The sequence below is a fragment of the Gavia stellata genome, chromosome 6 (assembly GCF_030936135.1).
Source record: "Gavia stellata isolate bGavSte3 chromosome 6, bGavSte3.hap2, whole genome shotgun sequence".
NCBI lineage: Eukaryota > Metazoa > Chordata > Aves > Gaviiformes > Gaviidae > Gavia > Gavia stellata.
The window spans coordinates 26,069,300-26,077,775 of record NC_082599.1 but is presented as its reverse complement, the minus strand read 5'-3'; positions in this window follow the sequence as shown (position 1 = coordinate 26,077,775).

Here is an 8,476-nt window from a genome sequence, read left to right as displayed (position 1 = left end):
TTTGATTTTTATTTATGCCGTGATATAATGAAAGCAGAGATGATTTTTCATTCTGTGAAGAAGTGAAAAATTTTTTGGAAGTGAAAAAGTAAGTAAATACACAAACAATTTAATAAACTCTACCTATAAAAATCGTAATTTTACTTCTCATGTTTTAGAGAAAGTCACCAGATCCAAAAAAACCCTATGCATTTTACACAATATATTAAAACGCACAATAAAATATGATCAGAAAATAGTGTGAAACTGTTAAGTGCAAAATCATTTGAACTGACCAGCTGTTAAGCCCTAAAGTAGCAAGAAATTCACTCTCCAAGGCTCTGGATTTTCTAAATAAATTCTAATGTCAAGTATGGTTGCATGTTGTCAATTTTCTTTAAGTATTAAAGCAGAACACCACTCCCACCCCACCCCCCATGAACAGAAATTATGAGTTAGGAATAGGAGAGACACCTAAACACACACAAAATGTTTCAGAATTTTTTTTTAAAACTTTCCCTATTCAGAATCAGAATGAAACAATTCCTTGTAAATGAATCAAACAAAAGTTAGCATACGCTATTGCAACTGTCTGAATTGTCAGAAATGGCAAATGAAAGTGACAGCATTTTTAAAATATATTTCAAAGTAACAAAATTAAAATAATACCTTTGCTATTTCTTCTTCTAATCTTTCTTGGTACTGTTTTTCTAGCAGTTGAACAACATCCAGATCATTCTGCATTTCAATTTCACTAGCAAGCTGTAAGAAAACCATGAAATTTCAGATCATGTAGTTGTGCTTTTATTTCATTAATTTTAAAAGTTTCAATCTGACAGAGATTTTTTTTTCCTCCGTTATGTTATCTTCATTTAATGCAAATCACATAATTTTGTACCACAACATAAAAGAACTGGGTAAAGGACTTTGTCTTGTTTCCGCTTCAAAATTAGCTTTAAAAGTTGAGTTTGCAACAACTGTTCTTCCAGCACTATTTGAATTGTTAAATGTAGAGAAAACAGGTAAGAAAGCACAGGATCACAGTACAAAACAGCATCACTATTTTTCAAAATGCAGGATTGTTGAGCCAGGTTTCCAGCAGTACTAGGGATGGAATGTATGGAGTCTTTTCCATTTGCATTTGGTTTCTAAGATCTTTGGGATTACTTTCTCAAAATTTCTTCTAAAAACTGGGCAGTCTATACTTGAAAAGAACTAGGATTTCACTTAAATCACTATTCTTCCATAACTAGTGTTTGAAGAGAGTCACAGTATTTTAAAGACTCCAGAAGAAATCCCAGAATTTGAACACTATTTTTTTTTTTCCATTTTAGTAAGAATTAGCCTAAACCAAATGTCTTGCTTCAAAGATATTAAAAAACCCCTTAAATCCCAGGACCAATAAAGCAAGCTTTATTGCTCATAATTTCCAGAAATGTTTTTCAGCAAAATTTAAATCTTTTTCCTCTAACATGGACCGTCTAATAGTGCAGCATAGCGCTAACATGATAATTACTTTACTACCACCAAATACTAGTCCGTATTTCAATTTCATCTTAGAACCCAAAGCATCTAAATTACATTGACCACATGTATACTAGCTATCCAGAGTTATATGCTACCTCCAGTGCTTCATCTGTTCTTTGCTGATGAAGATTTTCAGTGCACTTCACTTCCCTGAAGACTTCTTTTAGCTTTAATTGTGAATCTGTGGATAAACTAAAAAGGTAAAAGAAGCAGAGGGAAGAAAATAAAAAAAATAAATCAGTATTTCAATATACCTTATTTTTCCTCCATTCAAATATGCATTATATGAATATACATATACATTACGTATATTTAAAGAGCAATAACTGCAAATATTTTCTTCAGAACACACCTTTTCCCATGCCATTAATTTCATATACTTGGGTATATGAACTTCATAATTCATCTGCCTTCCAAACGCTAGCTCTTCCTCTCAGTGTAACACATCTTAACACTGTTTTTGCCAAGGACCTCAAAACCAACTTACTTTTAAAGTTACCTGAGAATATTTTGTGCCTAGTAACTATACACAGTTAAGATGAGGACAAAAGCACCTGTTTGAATTATGAGGATATGAGAGAAACTAGAATGGCTATGTGTATGAAGCCACAAACCCACCTAGAAAATGGTTATATTTATTTTGATTCTCTTAATTTGATGCTTATCAATAGATGCACCTCCTTCTTTCTTGTGTCATATAGATGAGGCATACACATGAAAACAGTAATAAATCCAGTATGATTCATTTTATATTTAGATAACATGTTGTAATGTATTCAGAGACTGCCTTTTCCAATAGAACTGCTCTATATATCAGTATATATGCTATAAATCAGTAAAAACCAAAACACCACCACATACCACCAAAACTCTAGCTCCCCTTTCACTACATATTGAAAAAGACTTAACAGAAACACACTTCCAAAAGGATAAGGCACAATATCAAACTACCTAAAAAAGAAAATAAAATTTCTCCTCTATTGTATTTGTGATCTGCTACCACAAAGACACAATTCCCTTCCTAAAAGACAGGGTATGAAATAGATTAAGCAGGAAGGTAAGTTTATTGTCTGTGAGACTTACAATCTTAACTACACTAGGGTTTTACAGAGAAGCTTCTTTTGCTCAAATCTGAGAGCTGGTTTAGATAATCCTGAAATGGAGTCCAGAATGGTAGTTTTACAAAACTTGTGACAAATGATTTTCCTTTTTTTTTTTTTCTCCTTTTCTGATGTTGCAATAGGATATACAACCAGATGAAAATGTCCCAAAAAATTCCTAGGCTTGGCCACAGCTATACTCCTACTTAGATTTTAGTTTAAAAGATGTAGCAACAAACCAGGTATGGAGACTGAGTATGTAACAGATCATTCAACAGGTTACTGACTACACAATTAAAAGACACGCATCTTCAGGCTTGAGACGTAATGAGACAGACCTCCATACTAGGTTATTAGAAACCAATTTATTTACTGATCTAGGAACTTTTCTGGTAAAACTCCAGTTTCATTTTAATGTTTAAAACCTGAACTTCAGGTATGAAAGCTAAGAGAATGCAAATCTTCACAGGAAATTTTTTTTCTACTCTGTTAGCTTATAAATACCAGTAACCGCTCGAAATGCTCATTAAACATATGTAAAATGAGTTTTGAGTATTTTAGGTGAATAGTTATCATGGACTAAATCAGAACACTAACTACCCATTTAAAAATAATTTAGAAATCATGTATGAATATTTATAACTTGTCCTGGCCAACACACATACAGCAGTATACAGTTTCACAAAACATTTTCAAAAACGCTCATAGCTTTTTTTTTTTTTTTTACAGGATTAAAAAAATTGATTAAGAAGCCATACAGTCCCTCAAAACTGAGCTCAGACTAATAAATGTCTACTGATTCTACAAGGCAGATAGTGGAAAACAATTACATAAAGCCTCAGTCTTACAGATGCATAAACATTTGCAGAACTTGGACCTCTTACTGACCTCAAAACAACTATATACAAGTATTAATTCATATGAGGAAAAAAATTGGTTATTTTACTTGCTACTTCCAAGACTAGAAACATATTTTAAGGAATGAAAGGAAAACTGTTTAAAAGTTAGAAAAACACAGATGGCTGAGAAAAGGCTGTGATCAAACAATAAGGGAAAAACAGCTGTTTGGGTTCTGATGGGTCATGGTTGAAGGAAAATACTTTTATCTTCATTTCTCTCAGCTTCTAAGGATTTATCCTACCATAGTCCTTTTGCTTTTTAAGAGAGTACTGTGGTAAGTATATAAAATATTTAACAATTTCTAGAAACATCTATACAATTTTCCCCCCTTCTTAGTAGCGTTTCCTATTGCCACCATATCTACCCATTTCCCTTGTACAGTTGGGCACTGGTCTGACTAACAAACCCTCATAGTTCTCTCTCACAGAAGGATGATTCAAATGAAAGAAAAATGCAGAGAAACTGAGTGGATTTGTAGTGTAGTAAATGAAAGAAAAGGAAGGAATACAAGGGTCAAAACCGAAGGAACAGGAAACCAAAGATGACACTGAACTAAGCACAATCAAAAGCACCCACCACTCCTTGAACACAGCCAAGGCGACAGTGAAAGAAATCAGGCAACAGAAGGAGGCCCCACAGTCATCACGGTCCCCCCAAGACACTTGGACCTCTTTCAGGTTTGAATGGCCACAATGGTCAGGGCCAGGAGGAGGCTGATGCATATGTCCCATGGCCCATGACTTGGTGAAAGCCAGAACACGTTAAGTGGACCTCAACTCTGCCACAAACTTTACTGCTACATATCATTCTAGAAAAACATCAATTTCATGCAACTATGCTACACGAGGTGTCTTTAGATGTAAAGCACATTGCCTGGAGTTTCAAGGGTTAAAAGTGGCCTGTTGAGTTGGATGTTTTGAAATTACTGCTAAAAACTCATATATATGAAGTGATATTTATGCATTATTCCAATTATCAGATCTTCCTCTATTAACTATAAAAATGTAATAAATTCTAAATGCTGCACTACTTAGTTTGCAATTTTTACGTCATTTCTTCGTAACATTCTTAACTCTTGAAGGGACAAAACAATATAAGAGTAATATGTTCATAAGAATTTCTCAAATTTTGAAGTAAAACATGTAGCTTTACACAAATGGTTATTTGAAACACTGCTTTTTGTACGCAGTGCAAAGCTATAAGCATTAAAGAACCAATTAATACCTCATGTGGTCAGAGGATATCCCAGCACTCTGAAGCTTTTCCTGCAGATGGATTATCTCTGTAGTGTACCTCTCTTCACCTTCTTTCAGCTGCTGTTCGAAATAGGACCGGAGGTGTTCCAGTTCTTGAGCGTGCTGTTCTTCAAGTTGTGTTTTAAGGTTTCCCATCTCCTTCAAACAGTATTCTTGAATCTTAGGATCTATATGTAAGTTATTTGAAGGGGGGGAGTAAATTACATTAGTACAAATTAACTCTCTCCCAAGTTATCAGCAATGATGGACTGAATAATTACTGTAGTCAAAAATTTCTTCTGATACCATATCAATTATTTTTCCATAACAAATAATTGTAACTTAATCTTCCATTCTGCAAAACTATAAGTGACATAGGTAACAGAACTTTAACTGTAGAAAACTGAAAAAGACTAAACCAAAACTGTTTCACAGAATATAGTTCCTAAATATTTTAAAGATTCAAGAAAATTAGAGTATCATACTGAAAATCTGCAATAATCTCTTATGTGCTTCAGGTTGTAGTAAGCTGTGAATCAGTTAAAATTTAAAGTAATTGTCTTCTCTCTCTCTCTCTGAATATAGCTACATTAAAAACAGCATATGCATCTTTTTACCCATTAGACTCTGTGAAGGGGTCTGCAGACATTCCTTTCTCGTTCCCTGATGGCTAGGTTCCTCTTCTTTCCTCCTTTCTGAAGAAGATTGCCATGGTTCTTTGACCTAAAAAAAATCAAGTAAATAAAAATGACAACAATTTGTCTAGCAATAATGCAAAAATACTAACTGTAATTATAAACATATTAGAAAAGTCAGTTGCCAATGCACAAGAGAGTGTAATCAGTGTAATGATATGTTTCATTTTACAGCCTGAATGACCAAGTATACATTTATAGATAGTTGATCAGCCTGTGCAGAACATCCACTGTAAATCTCAAACTCCTCTCTCTGGATATAAACTGCTGAGTTATAATTCCTCTGACTCCAAGGAGAGGAACCCTCCTCAAGCCCAAGATGCAATTTTCACATACATCTACTTTTTCATACATGTATAACCATCAATACATGTGACCTGCAACCATCTCTAGATTTAATTGGTTAGAGTACTCTAATACATGGAAATACCTAACTCCAAATTTACTGATAATATTTGTCTTTAGGAATCCCAAGCCCCTGAGATGAGCGTAAAAGTTTGGAGCAAGGAAGACAACCTTGTGGAGGAGGATCAGGTCAGGGAACAAACTGGACATGAACAATTTGGTGGTGCCTGATGGGATACACCAAGAAGTGCTGAGGGAGCTTGTCTATGCTATTGCGAGGCCATTCTCAATTATCTTTCAAAGGTCACGGTGACTGAGGGAGGTTTCTGAGGACTAAATAAAAACAATCCTACCTTGAAGAAGAGAAAGAAGGAAGATTTGAGGAACTACAGGCAAGTCAACCTCACTTTGATCTCTGGGAAGGTGACACAGCAAATAATCCTGGAAACCATATCCAAACACATGAAGCCGAGAAGATACTCCATTTGGGAGCAGTCAGTATGGATTTATGAAAGGGAAATCATATCTGACCAACCTTTCGACACCACCTCCCATTACATGCCCATAGACAAACTGATGAAGAATGCGGACGGTGAGGCCAACTGAAAACTGGCTAAACTGCTGGACTGAAAAGATTGTGATCAATGGCACAAAGTCCAGCTGGAAGCCAGTAACTAGTGGTGTACCTAATGGGTCAATACTGGAGCCAATACTGTTTAACCTTTTTATTAATGTCCTTGATGATGGGACAAGAGTGCACCCTCAGCAGGTTTGCAGACTGTACAGAACCAGGAGGAGTGGTTGATACACCAGATGGTTGTGCTGCTGTTTCAAGGGACCTCAACAGGCCAGAGAAATGGCCTGAGAGGGGTCTCATGAAGTTCAACAAAGGCAAATGCCAAGTCCTGCAACCTAGAGAGGAATAGCCCTGTGCACCAGTACATGCAAAGGACTAACTGGCTGCAAAGCAGCTTTGCAGAAAAGGACCTGGGGGCCTTGGTGGGCACCACGTTGAACAGGAACCAGCAATGTGCCATTATGACAGAAGTCCAACAGCCTCGGGCTGCATTAGGAAGAGTGTTTGCCATCAGGTCGAGGGAGGTGATCCTTCCTATCTACTCGGCACTGGTGAGACACGTCTGGAGTGCTGGATCCAGTGCTGCACTCCCAGTATAAGAGAGAAATGGATATATGCTGGCATGAGTCCAGCAGAGGGTCACAAAGGAGATGAGGGGCTTGGAGTATTTGTCTTACAAGGAGAGACTGAGAGAGCTGGGAATGTGTACCTTGAAGAAGATAAGGTTGCCCACAGGGCTTGGGGAGTCTACATCCTCAGAGATACTAAAAATGCGGCTGGACATAGTCCTGGGCAACCTCCTCTAGCTGACCCTGCTTTGTGCAAGGGGTTGGATTAGACAAACTCCAGAGGTGCCTTCTAATCTCAGCCATTCCACAATTCTGTGACGTGGGTAGCAGCTTTCTTCATTTTATCAAATCATTGCCTTGCTCTGCCACTCAACCAGGATACATAAATACAATTTCAAACACATTCTTTGCTCATCCAGAGGGAATTCACGCAACAGAGAAAAATTCACATGCTTATATACTTATATGCTATAAAAAGCTTACCTGTTTACAATCCTTCATCAGCTGTGTTTGGAGTGCTTTTAGCCTACTGTATTCTTCCGTTATCTTGTGTAGAAGTGCATCCATACGTTCTTGCACAGCTAAATTACACAGATAACCAGGGACTTTAAAAAAGAAATCAAACATTTTACCATAAATTTTAATACAGTGAATTGTTCACAAGTTCTCCACTGAAGAATTATCTGGTAAACACTACATATTATTGAAACAAGTGAAGCCCCTTCCGAATTTTGGATGTGTTTTTATACAGTATTGATACATATGAACTTTTTGGTAGAGCTGCTAGCTGCTTCTACAAAAGGAGGAGAAAAAAAACCTCAACACTTTTTTCACCGATTTCCACTCTAATGAAAACAGCACAAGAAAATACTCCTAATAAAAAATAAAAGTGGTTCAGAATAGTGAGGAAATCTCTAAAGCAGCTGTTTAGGCACATTAATTAGCACCTGAACAACTAATGGCATAATTGACAGTTTGAAATACTTGAAATCAGTATTTTTTTTTAACGAGCATGATAATAGAATGCCATTACCTTGAGCTTGACCTCTGTGTATTGGTAATTCTACACTCAGTTTTTCTCCCACAGCAGCAGGTCTATGGAAAATATCCTGTTCCCTATCACTAACTTCTACAGTAGCTGAAGAATGTTCATTCTGATGGTCACACAAAACCTGCACAACAAAGGAAACAAAGGAAAAAGAAAGTGAAGAATTGTTTATTAATTTATCAATCACAATTCACAAAGAAAACAAGAAAAATGGTGACAGGAAAGTAGTATTTTGTGAGTATTGTCTTCTGTGGAAATTATGGCATAGATATTCTGTTGAGTCATAAGAACCTAGACAATCTTTATAACTCCTGATTAAAGAAACAGGTATGGAAAGACTTTTCAGCTAAAACATAAATACCTATATTTTGGCATGGCTATTTAATTTGGAACTGCCCAGTATTAAAGTCTTGCATAGAAAGGCCTCCTTTATTAATGCTGAAAGCAAATTCACATTGTAAATGTCTCATTCTCCTAAACTGCAATTTTACTTGCAAGAAG